The sequence below is a fragment of the Psittacula echo genome, assembly GCF_963264785.1.
Source record: "Psittacula echo genome assembly, chromosome: 5".
In the NCBI taxonomy this organism is placed as follows: Eukaryota; Metazoa; Chordata; class Aves; order Psittaciformes; family Psittacidae; genus Psittacula; species Psittacula echo.
The window spans coordinates 20,176,466-20,190,827 of NC_137739.1; positions in this window are offsets into that span (position 1 = coordinate 20,176,466).

Genomic DNA, 14,362 nt, shown 5'->3' on the forward strand with positions numbered 1-14,362 from the left:
GCAGGCACTCACTGCAAGCATAAAGGCAGCAACTTCAAGCTAACAAAAAAAAAAAAAAAAAAAGTGTTTTTTCAGAAACAGTGAATTATAATTGGTAAGGCAGAGGGAAATATTTTCAAGCACAAACAAGCTGATGCCTAACAGAAAGATAGAATAATGGAACCAAATTCCAAATACAAGTGAGTATGGCAAATCAAATGAGTTGCCAGTATTATTATCCCATGCATTCTTCAATTTATTTTTAACTCTGTAAATCTCTTCATATTGCAAACATGAGCAGGAGCATGGGCTACACATCAATTAATATTTATATCTCCCAGATCAACTACAATAGCTGAAATAAACGAGTTAGCAGGTCAGTAAGTGTTAGATTGGCAGAAATGGTGGCTCAAAATCTGTATTTTTCCATGTACAGAATAGTTAATGGTTGTGGTAACTTCTGCTATACTTTCTCTTGCTGATGTGTCTTAACACTTATCCAGCTGCATCAATACAATGACTTTATTTCCATTTCTGCCTTCTGAACATACTCCTAAAAATGAGTGTGTGCCAGTTGTACTTAGAGATAACTTGTTCATAAAAATAACTTCTACCAAATGAACATCCATCATTCAGAATCTGCAGTGATTACAACTTCCATTTAGGAAAAAAACCCCACCATAATTACTTTCACAACTCTTTATATGAAACAAAAAGGATAAACTGGAAGAGAAAGGTAAGATTCTGGTCACTGGGTAGTTCAATCAATCACTTTTAAACACAGAACATTCTTAAATATATGTTCATTTAAAATATACATTTCCAGAAATATATTTTATTTACCCATAGCACGATCCATACATGAAAATACAGGAACTGAACACATTAAATTCTTAGTGTCTTAGCTTCTATTGACCTTGAATTTGAAAAAAATCAACTGTGCTGGAAATCAAGTCAATGGCTCAAAAGCATAACTACTGAAAACTAACATATTCTCCTAGAAGCAGCAACAACTGGCTTAAGCTAAAAAGTTCTTTCTCTGCTTCACGCACAAGCCCTTATATTTCCTGAATCCTTTTATACAGTTAAAGAAATATATAAGCCTGTTGAGGTTTTACTGGCCCAGAAAGCTATAAAATAAATCCCTGATGATTTCTTGGCATTTACTATCACTTGTGACCTTTATTTTCTAAGAAGGATTGTTATTCCTCCTTGCACTGTACATTTCCATACAGGATATCACCAGCCATATGTCAGCCTTGCTCAGGGGTTCTCATATACAGCTCGAACAATTCTTCATGTACTTCTAGTGTTCATTGAAAATTATGTGCCATTTATTTCTGTAGTAATTTCTAGTTTTTATCAATTAAGTGTAGAGTTCTAACATGCAGATAAGCACACACTAACTCATGTAAAATACAGAGTAATTCAAATAAATAAATAAATAATATCAGTAATTTAAGAGTGCTTATTTTTCAGTAAATCACATATATTAAGCCAAATACAGTATTCAAATACTCAAGACAGTAAAAGACAATATTTTTGAAGGCCTTTCTAGCCATGCATCTAATAATTTGATTATATACCATTTTGTGTGATGTCCCTATGATAATGCACTTAACCACAAACCTTAGATCTTCACTCATCCCCTGCACTTTGCTCATTAATTCATCTTCACAGCCTATACTTCTGTCTCATAAGCCGCTGCAGAGTCTCATATTCTTTTTTTATTTCAGTAATCCTCATCCTCCATTCCATGATGTGGGAAATTTTCACTCCTGAATCTCTAAGCTTTCATATCCTGGGATTTTGCAGAGTTGGAAATAGGAAGCTTTATGGGGGAAAAGAGGGAGGAAATGAAAAACAGATAATCAAAGAAAAAAAAAAAAAAGTTATCAATTTCCAGTGATTTATCAAGGATCTAAAATGTCAAGACACCTCTATGCAGATAGATCAGAGAAATAATAGGCATAAGCCTGTTTTGCTACTTGATGCGCTACATTCAAAGATGATGCCTAATATCATCTATGGTGAATCTCATGGCTAATCTTTGTTGTTGGCTTTTTGAAAGTATGGTGGGAGAGTTGTAAACCAAACAAACAGGGGATTATTAAGAATTGATAAAGAATTTTATCAGTATATTCAGTAGCTTTAGCAGTGTGGGTAGCCAGGGTCTGACGGTCGGAAGATATCGCGCTGTACAGAAAGATAGGGCCCCTCTCCTAATAGCCAATAACACTTAATTTATGAGGTAAGCAGACGGAAGTGACATTGTAAACCAAAGCTATATAACGCCGTGCCATTAAGCAATAAAACGTCATTTGCCGTCCACCACATTGGTGTCAGTGAGCCGATGGCCCGAGCAGCCTGGGGTTGGTCGCCGTGCCGCTCCTGAACCAGGTCGCTACGCCTACTCGAAGGCAACAAGTGGTGCCGAAACCCGGGAAATCGTCTGGACGGGTGAACGGCGACCGGAGCTGCAAAACCAGCCCGGCGGGGAGGACGCTCCCGGACCCACAAGGAGGATGGAATCCGTTGTGAAGGTCATATCCAAAATGCATAGGCAATGGGGTACTGATTGTAAGCCCAAAGATTTTACTCTCGCAGTTGCGAGGCTTTTGGGGAAGGTTATACATGCCCTGCGGAAAGCCATACGCGAGCAGGAAACCTGGAAGGCGGCGAAATCCTGCCTGCGAGACACCCCAAGACTGGGGGTCGGGGCGGCCATGCGGACTCTGCACCCCCCCGACGGTCCTGGCTCTCCTGAGCCTGTGCTATCTCAGGAGGGCGACGCACCTCTCCATCTTCCGCACCCCGATCTGTTTCCGGATAAACGGAAACCACCAGAGTCCGTTTGCGGTGGGGAGGCTCCAATTGCTGCGGGGAATGCGGAGCCCGGAGAAGGCTGGGTCGAGCTATTGCCCTGTGCGCCTCAAGATGACGCTGAGCAAAAAGAGGGAGGGCGGGACGAACCAAGGGGGAAGAGCGGACCAGGAAGGAGGGGCGGGCAAAAGGGGGAGGAACGGCCCGCCCATAAGGGGAAGGAACAGCCCGCCCACAGGAGAAGTGGGCGGGGCCGGAGCCCGGCAAGGGGAAACCGGACACTGCATACAACCGGTCAGTCGAGTTCTGAGTCTGAATCAGACACTGGCTGGGGATCAGACAATAGTTGGGATGAGCGGCTCTCGACAGGTTCAAATTTAGAGCGGCCAGGAATGGAGATAAACAGAATTAAGGGCCAAAATATCCCCATCCAAATTAAAAAGGAATCACGGGAGGAGGAGGTCCCTCTCACGGACTGGAGAAAAATAATGATTGAGTGTGCCAACTGGGCCCCATCGACCGTGTTAGTGTTTCCGGTCCGAGTGACGGATGGGGGACAGAGGGTACACTCGCCAATAAACCCTAAGGATATACAAACAATTGTTAAAGCAATTGCAGATAAAGGCCTTAATTCTGCCATGGTCTCTACCCTTATAGATGGTATCTTTGGGGCAGACGATATGCTCCCATTCGATATAAAACAAACTTGTAGATTGATTTTTGATGGAGCGGGGATGATTGTTTTTAAACAGGAATGGGAGGAAAACTGTGCGAGACAGTTAACCCAAGCAGTCGGGGCAGATCATCCGCTGCACGGCTCCAGTCTGCAGCGGCTGATGGGCACAGACCCAACAATGATTACCCCCAGGCGCAGGCCCAGGGCCTGCGGGCTCACGAGGTAATGACAACCACTCACGCAGCTAGAGAAGCCATTCGCACAGCTTCTAGAGTTGTTGCTAAGCCATCGCCATGGGCCACAATAAAACAAAATGAAAGCGAAAGCTTTACGCAGTTTGTGGATCGTCTCCAGGCTGCGGTCAACTCTTCGAACCTGCCTGTGGAAACGAAGGACCCGGTCGTGGCAGAATGTTTACGCCAGCAGTGTAATTCGATAACCAAAGAGATTCTGCGATTACTCCCGGTGGGGTCGAGCATCACAGACATGATCAAGCACGTCGCAAAGGAAGAGCATTTAGCCCCAATTCAGGCGGCTGTTAGCACAGCAGTCACCAATATGATGTTATGTTTTAAATGCGGCCAGACAGGCCACGTTATAACTAATTGTCCATTGCCCCCCCCGCGCCAGAACAGGCCCAGGGGACCGTGTTGGGCCTGTGGAAAGAAAGGACATTTTGCTAAGGACTGTAGATCCAAACAGAGAAACGGGAAGGAGAGAGGACACACGGGCCGCACACAGCCCTCTCCCACTTGGAACGTGAGGCGGCCCAACTATGCCAATCCCGGATGGGGCGAAGCGCTCCCGAACCCGCTATCCCCTCGAGAAGCGACCAACTTCATGGTCCAACCAACGATCCAGCCGAATCAGTCCCTACCTCGGGGACAACAAGGACCACCCTCTGGGGGCGAGACCCCAGGGTGGCCCTGGCAGTAAAGTGTGATAACCCTCCAGTGATATCCGCTTAAGTCTATTAAACCGGACCTCCAGAATAAAGCTAATGAAAATTGTGAGTTTTTGTTTACAGGACCGATTCATTGGACACCCTCGTGATCGGTACTTCCTGCTGCCAGAAGGCGACAATGAGCCAACAAACTCCCTACCCACACCTAAGAGCCCTAGAGCAACTGAATACCCCGCATCGACAGAACACCAGCAACGTCAAAATGCCCTTCGCGGGGGGGGAGCCCACGGTACTTCTGTGCAATCATGTTTTTGGGGCTTATCACCATGGGGAAGGCAGAATCAGATTCTCATTATCCCCATCAGCCATTCACATGGACATTGTATCACTTTGGCTCAGGCACAGTTATACAAACTATAACAACTTCAGGGGCTCCTAGCTTTAAGGTCACCTTGTGTCAACTAACACCTGTACGTCCATATCAAAATATGATGGACCTTTATCTTTGCCCTGCTCCCAATCTGGGAAAAGGGTACTGTAACCTCTCCGGACACTATTACTGTGGATATTGGGGCTGTGAGACGATTGCAAATGTGTGGGTTCCAGAACCCAGGAAAGATCCCTTCTTGAAAGTCTCTCAGACCTCTTGCAAGTGTAAACAAGTGAAAGACAATTCGTTGGGGAGACTAAGAAGGTCCCCCCATTGGGGACCAAGATGGCGCCCCCGGTATGGAGGGAGGAGTGTGTGCTGTGTCGAAAGAGGAGTGCTGTGTATATGCGGACCACGCCGGAGTGGTAAGAAACACCATGGCAAAGTTACGGGAGGGTTTAGAAAAACGAAGAAGAGAACGAGAGGCACACCAAGACTGGTTTACATCCTGGTTTACCCAATCGCCATGACTGACTTCCTTGATACCTATCTTGATAAGACTGATTGTAATGATTGTACTGGCACTGGTCCTCGGACCCTGTATATTAAATAAGCTTGTGTTGTTTATTAAGAGCCGGCTAGAAATGGTTAACATTATGTTAGTAGAATGCCGGCAATTGCTTTGATATCGTTTTTGGTTAATGTTACCTCAAGTTATTTTACTTGAATTTAACTATCTGGACAAATCCAAACCCCTGGGAGACCTTTTTGGACATTGTCACCCCCTCTTACCACGTAGACTGGCCCCCTACGTGGTAACAGGCGTGCACTTTTAAAAATTGGAACGCCCGAACCTCATGCTGAGTAAAGGGAACATAAACTCATCACAGTCAGGTCAACGTTGCCTGCGCAGGGACGCCCGCTAGCATTGAGTCTGTCACCTCACACAGCAGTGATGCCTCTCGGAGCTAGTTTATCGACGGTCTTCCCAGAGCACACAAGTTCAACCCGAAGTATACCACCTCACAGAGATCTTAGTTTCAGTTATACTTATTATCAAACACCCTCTTTTTTTAACTACCCCTAATCCTACCTCGTTCTTCCAGTATACCTCTTCATTACCTACTACCTAATGTGCCTTCTGTTTTTACTCGGGATTGTGCTTTATAGCATAGAATTATTTTAAGGTGTACAGTCCAAATAAGATTCCTTTTCTGATACAATATTCTTTAAGCTTATTGTTTAGGTAATATAATTATGCATAGGGAGGGGAGAAATGTGGGTAGCCAGGGTCTGACGGTCGGAAGATATCGCGCTGTACGGCAAGATAGGGCCCCTCTCCTAATAGCCAATAACACTTAATTTATGAGGTAAGCAGACAGAAGTGACGTTGTAAACCAAAGCTATATAACGCCGTGCCATTAAGCAATAAAATGCCATTTGCCGTCCACCACATTGGTGTCAGTGAGCCGATGGCCCGAGCGGCCTGGGGTTGGTCGCTATGCCGTTCCTGAACCAGGTCGCTACGCCTACTCGAAGGCAACAAGCAGTATTGATAGTTTTCCCAAATAACGTTGTTTCCTGGCAAATGCAAACTTTAAAGCATTCTATAACAACAGTGCCGTAATCATAGAATGGTTTGGGTTGGAAAAGACCTTAAGATCATCCAGTTCCAACCCCCCTTCTACAGGGAACATCCTCCCACAAGGAATTTAAGCTGTAGATTTTCAACTACCTGTGGTGGCAGCAGGAAAGGTGAAGAGAAACAGTCATTTAATTCACAAAGTTGTTTGCTTAGACATCAAGGCAATATAGTCCCCACCTTGAATCACAAGTAGAATTGTCCGTAAACTTTCTGTGCCTCAGGGAAGACACAATACTCACACATTTATGCTAAATATTTCAGAGACACTGGGGGCAATAAGACAAATGGTTATCTAGTATTTTAACTGGAATTGTGCTTAAGTTTTCCCTTGTGAAAATCAAACGGATGAGAAATACTGATGCTTACAAAATTTCTGTCCCTCTAATTTTCTCCCCAAAGAATTAATTTTAGTATTTTTAAGGCACCTTTTCATCTAAGGTATTTTTACACATTGAGAGGCATTTCTGTCACCTTGTAGACACAATTCTTACAGCCACATTTTTAATTTAAAAGTGAAGTGAAGATCAAAATTCCAATACCCTGAAATACTATCAGAATCCCTTTGCTTTCAGGCTTCATGACAATTGAAAGACAGGCCAAGTTTTCTAGAGATTTTTAAACCATATTGAGAAACATGGATCCAGTGGCAAATGACATTTCTGAAAAGGAAGAAACCCCCTGGGGAAAAGTTTAAACCATAAATATTTGATTTATGGACCAGCATAAAATATTAGAGTTCTGGCAATACTTCTACTTGCTTGGATCAATCACTTCAAAGTGTGAGTAAAAAAGTACAAGAGAACATAATCCTGCAAACATTTCAGTGAGATGTGCAAGTAAAAGCAACAAGAAGAAAGCAAGCTCCATCTTTCTGCAGCTGAGCAGTAAAAAGCACTTATCATCAGCTACTGGCTTACAAGGGTTTATATTATCTTCTAAACTACCTTTATCTGTTGACAGCAGGTCAGTTCCTCGAGGACTAACTCTGAGCACTTCCAGCCAGTTCTTCATCATTCTTGAATAACAACTGTTCCTCCTGAATGTCATATAAGGTCACATAAAACCTCCTTAATCCAAAAGGGTTTCAACTATTTTTAAGTGTATTTGCTCTAGCTTTGCATTTTTGACATTTAGACTTCTATCCTTTGCCTTTTTTTGCCCTTCTCCATTAGTCTTACAGTAACCAGTCTCTTCCAGTTTCTGAGAAGTTTTGTACTTAAAGCCATAATATATGCTTTTTTCACAGTGCATTGGTTCTCATCCTGCTTTTTGGGAAAAGCTCCAAGGAAATTTTGCTGATGAAGACGACAAAGTCTGAGGGGGCATTGGTTCAGTAGGATCAATTGATTACCAAAGTTGAATATGGAATTTTGAAACCAAATGTTACTGACATATCACCTGTTGGTGGTTCATAACAAATGCTATTTGGAATGTTTGCCTTCTCTTAAAAAGATTAGTTGTCCAGACTTTGAGATGCAATGTGAAATTTGACCCATAAGAGCAAAATGCCTAAGGCACATCTATGTATCTTCTTAGGTGATGGAAGAGAAAGATATAGCTCAGCTTAAGGGCTTTCTGAGACATGTTTGAAAAGATTTGATCAATTGAAAACGAATTTTAGAAGGGCCAACTCTTTCAAAGGGAGCTGCATTTTACAGAAGTCTATTTATGCTCAAAAGATACGAACACTTTCAAGTTTTAAATGTTCTATTTCCTCAAGTTATGCCAGCTGAAGAAGAAAAAGCTCTTTTTTGTTGTTAAGGCTTGTCTGAAGGGATGCGCTTAAAAATTCTTACTGCTAAAATACAGATAACACACGAGTATTTTTTGCATTATAAACTATCATAAACTCCAATTTTTTGTTTCTATTGCCACAAAACTTGTTTAAACACTATGATATTATTCAAAGTTAAGCCATCCATTAAAAAAATATAGCAACACCATAACAAGTGTATTTATTGCATGCTAATTTAAATGCTATAGTTATGTCCAATATTAGGTAACAGTTTTGTCTACCCTGAAAAACCTGCAAACCTACCATTTGAGCTGAAGGGAGAAAAAGTTTAATTGTAATACATCTCTGCATGATTGTGACAAGCTGTTGAGGTTTGACCCTGACTGGACACCAAGCACCCACCAAAACTGCTCTATCACTGCCCTCCTCAGCTGGACAGGAGAGAGAAAACAATGAAAGGTTTGTGGGTTGACATAAGGACAGGGAGAGATTATTCGCCACTTACTGTCATGGGCAAAACGGACTCAACTTGGGGAAATCAGTTTAACTTATTACCAACCAAATTGCAGTAGGCTCATGGCAAATAAAATTAAAATTTAAAATACCTTCCTCACAACTTTCCTTCCTTCTTAGGTTCAACTTTGCTCCTAATTTCCTCTGGTTTCTCCTCCTTCCAGTAGTGCAGGAGAACAGGGAATGGGTGTTATGGTCAGCTCCTTAAATATGCTTACCTACAGGCGCTTCCCACTGTCGCCTTGGCCAGTGGTGGGTCCATCTTGGAGCCAACTGCATTGCCTCTGTTGGACATGGGGAAGCTTCTAGCAGCTTCTCACAGAAGCCACCCTTGTAGTTCCCCTGCTACCAAAACATTGCTACATGAATCCAATATACAATCTTGGAATTTCTCAATCCTCAGTTTCTCACTGCTTCCTCAAGCAATGGCAAAAAAAAAAAAAAAAAAAAAAAATATACATTTCAAGCATTTATGGAATATCAGTGCTAATTCGTATAAAATGGTTCTCTTCCATAGTACAAGAAAACAATGCTAAAATGTATTTTACAAAATACTTCTGTAAGTCTAAGTCTGATATGTACAATTTGAGAAATTTTAAATATTAGCCAAAAATATTTCCTGTTATGTCTTGTCAAACAAGTATGCAAAAAATGTTTTCCCTTTAGCTCAGAGCTCAAGAGCATCCATCCTAGGTTTCAATTAAATGCTTTATGAGGCGGCAAGAGTCAGAAAGAGGAAGAGAGAGCACAAAAGTTTTCCATATGCTTTCTTCATTATTGATGCAAATGGCATCCAGACCCAGAATATGCTTTAAGCACAAATACAAGACTAACATAAATGAGTCCTAAGAAACCCATTCCCTAAAATTTAATTGTTACCAGTGGAGAGCCTACAGTTACCAATTTAAAAGTCAGTTTGAGATCAGTCTTAAAAATTGATCACCAATTGCTCCTTTAAAAATTTTGTTCATTATACACCCATATGTGATTAGATGCAAAGGTACAGATGAACAGCCAAGAATAAAGTTTGGAAAGTATAAAACAGCAGTACTTAGTAGCTGCACAATATTAATGAATGAAAAATGGAAGGAAAGTTATTTTCAGTTTACCTGCCTTCAATAATTAATGGTAAAACTGTCCTTCATGCCAAAGTGTAGTGTATTTATCTTCTCAAATGGTATGCTGTATCTTAGTATATTTCCATATTAACAACCTCCATTGCACAATCCTTTTTTCTGGCAACCTGTTTTGTGGGGGGGGAAAATATAGCATTTTATGGTGTGCTGTGTATCAGACATAGTGACAGAGTTATAATGTGCTTTACAATTAACATATCTAGAAATCTCATGATCACTTATGAAACAGAAAGATCTCTGAACCACATACATACAATTTCATAGGCAGACCATCTAAAACACATTCAAATGTAGAAAATAAAAGAGAATTCATCTGGTTCTCACTAGAGGTTTATGCTCTGTTCTGCTTATTTTCATCAACAATAATTTCAATAATAATGTGGAACTTGTTCTTGAGACACCACAGTGTGGGTAGTCTGTATTACAGACATTATCCCATTTACTAGACAAAATATCCACATGCTGTTGTGCCAATTCACACCATGACTCAATAACACAGAAAAATCAGCAGCAGCTTCTGAACGGCATGCAGTGAAATGCAGCTAGCTATTTTGTTGTGAGTTAGATAGCATTTTATAGGAACCATACATTCAACAAAAAAGGTAGAGCTCTACCCTGACATTTAAAAGCCAGGTATCCCTATAACATACATAAATCTTCCCTTCTAACTGCAGATCTGAACACTACTTCTTTTTATCCCCCAGGACAACCTTTTCATTAATCTGCTTCCAGATTTATAGATGTGTGACAATTGTAAATGGTTACTTGTACATTTTATTCACCTGAAGCTACTTCATGTTATTCCTCTGAACACCAAAATTCTCAGGCACGTGTGTGCTATGCTATCCTATGATAATTTTGCATATGATGCACCTGTTTTAAGAGCTGGAAATGTAATTTCTCTTTGGAAGTAAAAACCATCTGGTAGTAAATATAAAGGTGATCCCTAATTAATCAACAGATCACAGATGTACGGTATCTGACAAGTTCATGTCAAAACCCAAATGCTTCCAGAGAAAATATGGTTAGTATAAGTCACATGAATTCTTCTATGCTGAAAGGCAATGTGTGAAGGAAAACTCGGAGAAAAAAGTGGTAATATCTAACATTCCTTTATAGCTAACATTGAGCTTAATTTGAGCTACTGTAATATTTGCAATTTCTCCTTGAATTTCAGAAACTACAAGAGTGGACATCACTAGCCACAGTGTTCATCACATTTCAACAGTTATATAGAATACTTCTGAATAACTTAAAATTATGTAGCGAGTTAATAGACAGTATGGAAATACAAGGAATGTTTTGACCATATCGCTCATGTTTCCTCCAAACAGTGATTTTTTTATCCTGAAGATGTATCATTACTTGTTTTGGAGGTTTTTTAATTGATTTTATTGTGATCTAGTGGATTTATTAATTAACTGTAATTAAATTACTCTGTTGTCAGCTTCTTATCTCTGCTGACTACTTTCTATGTATAGAAGAAAAAATAGCTTTGGGATCTAGAAAAGCAATAAACCATTATTTAAATTTTAACTGGACAGATCTAATAGTTTCTTACCCACCAGAAAGAATTTCCATTTTGGCATGTACATTAATTTTTAGGAAATCTATGGAATATAAATGTAGACATAGTAACATTTAATCTCATTAACATATATTGATATATTTTATTATATATATCATATAGATACATAATTATAACATTATGTTATAATAATACTATATTATATATTATAACATTATATACTACAATATAATATAGATATTATATCTATCTATATATGCATCTAGGGACTATAATATAAAAGTAAAAATGTTATTCTTAAAGGAGGAAAAAACCTTTATACAGACACCTACACCACTGATAGATTATTCATCATCCATAACAAATGAGAACAATTTAGGGAACCAAAATAGACCCTAGAGACAAAAATGTATGAGACACATTCACAGTCACATATTATACCACAGTTTAACTTATTATTACATAAGGGAAAACTATAGAGACTACTGCTGTTCCAAAACTTAATTCCCAGGATCACTCCAAGAACTTCCATCTAGAAAGTGATTTTAATTGTGCTGCATGAAGATCAGAATTTGGCTTAATACTACCACGAAAACATCAAGAGCCACTCTGACAAAGGAGAACAGGAGGTACACTTCATCTTACAATAATGTTTTACTAAATTATAAATGAACCTCTAATATTTTACCTGTTAATAGTATTTTATCATTCACAAGGATGTTATGAACTACCTCAGGCAGCAGTACAGGAATGGATCAGATGGCATCCCAGTCTCCAAACCAGATCACATTCCTCTTTGCTCAAACATAGTGAATATGATTCCGTAATTTCAGAAATAACTGCCATTTGGTATTGTTATTGCTTCAATTGAAAATTTCTTAATCTGTCCTGTCTGGTTTTAATATATCATAAGATTAAATAGTACTTAATAATAACATATCTTTACCAGTACAATAATTCCTGAAAGTTAGTTGAGGTATTTCAACACCACAGAGCTCACACTCACATTTGTACTGTATATACTGGTTACTATCACCATTCAATTCCTATTCTACTTTCAAACACTGTTCAGGCAAAGTACTGTGCAATGGTTACTGGTGAGCCTGGGACTCTGATTTCTGTGGTTCAGTTTCTAATTCAGCCATACATTTAAAATGGGTTACCAGGAGTGGTAATAGGTGTTATGCATAGAAATGCATCGAGTGTACGTATTTTATCTTTCAGTTTATGATTTTAATCTATAAAATGGTAATAGCAATTCATCATCTACTTATCTTTATCTTTTTACATGTATGCAATAGACAGAACTATTTCTACAATGCCTTTAACGGTGATAACCTGATACTGATGTTCTCATAGTAAAATAATAGCAACAGTAATCTTTTAATAGTTGAAAAAGTATTACATTATAACTATAACTGAGGAACTGCCTGGAGTATAAATACAATTACGTATGTGATTACATATGTAATTTTCATTCTATATTTGGGAATCACTGACAGAACCTCCTTCCTCTCCACCTCCAACCTCCCTTGTATGACCACCCAAACAGTAAGTTTTCTCCTTATGTTTAAATGAAATTTCCTATATTTCAGTTTCTGCCTATGCCCTCTTGTGTTCACTGAAGCCAAGTTTCAAAGACATCTATGATATTTTGAGGAAGTGCCATTAAAGTAGCATTTAGTTTATTTCTCATACTCCCTCTAATGTTATGGAATATTATTTCCTGGTCATGTTCCTATAATACAACAACCACTAAAGAAAAGATTGATCATTCATCCACCACCAGCAAATATTTTCTTACTAAAACATCTACCACATCCTGCTGTATTTCAACAACCTGATGGTGTCTCAAAACTTGAAATTATTTTTTTGATCCTTTAATTTTGAATTTCATTCTGGTAGTTTGACAGGATGTATCGCTACATACTATTCTATTTTATAAATGCTGTGTCTCAATCTGATGAACTCATCTCCCCACTGTTTCTACAGCAAAGACTACATGATTAAGGACAAATGCTCTCATCCATCACTATGTTGTATTTAAATAAAATCTTATTTTCAGAGTCCTGATCATCCCCCTTGGAAATAACAAGGTCAAATTATTTCATATGACAAACTTTTAAGGACAAATTAGAAAACCCTCATAGTACTACTGTTCCCTGATGAGAGGTGAAAGACTGAATTATTTGGCTTTTCCTTGCCCTCGCATAATGCTATGTATATGTCTGTATACTAATGAAACCAAATTTATTCTGCAAGCTTATGTAGTTATCCTAAACTACATAAATTTTCAGCACCTTGAGTAGGGCAATTTCCTTATTATAAGATGGTTCCATGCTGAAAAGCATAGGACTCTCAGATGGATTGGGTCAAAGTACCACATTTTAGGAGTCTCAGTGGGATTTATAATTGTGGTATTTATGGAAATCACTCTATCATTCCTACTAAGCCAATAAATCATGCAAGTTGTTGGCATAGTCACAGTTGCAGAACATGACATGAAATGTGCACGTTTATTTCTCTTGCTTATCCCAAGGGGGAAAAGAAAGATTAAAATATTTCCTATAGCATAATTTTGACATGAAATTCTGGTACACTCATTGAAGCAAGGTCACTCAGCAATAACTATGAGATCTTTTTTAAAGCATTTTAAGTTAAGATTACTTTTTTCTTTCTTGAATGACATTCACGTACTCACATAAAAATAATGTTTTGCTTGCATGAAACACTATATAGCTTTAGACATATAATTTCCAGCCATGTAAAACTGATTAAAGACAGGTTGATAAACCATTTCTTTACCAGTGCATAGACTATAGGCCAAAATTTAGAGACTGTCATTGCTTTAAGCTACCAAATTTCTTTTGAGAGGGTAAGATGTAGTTCTCTGTTATCAATGATCATTTAATTTCCCTCCTGATGTAATCTTGGCTACTACTCCATTCTTAACAAAATAAAAATTATTTTCAACACAATGTAGTCAACTGTCATTGCTATGAACAGTAATACATGCCTTACACAGGTGTAAAAGGTTACATACTGCAAAGCAG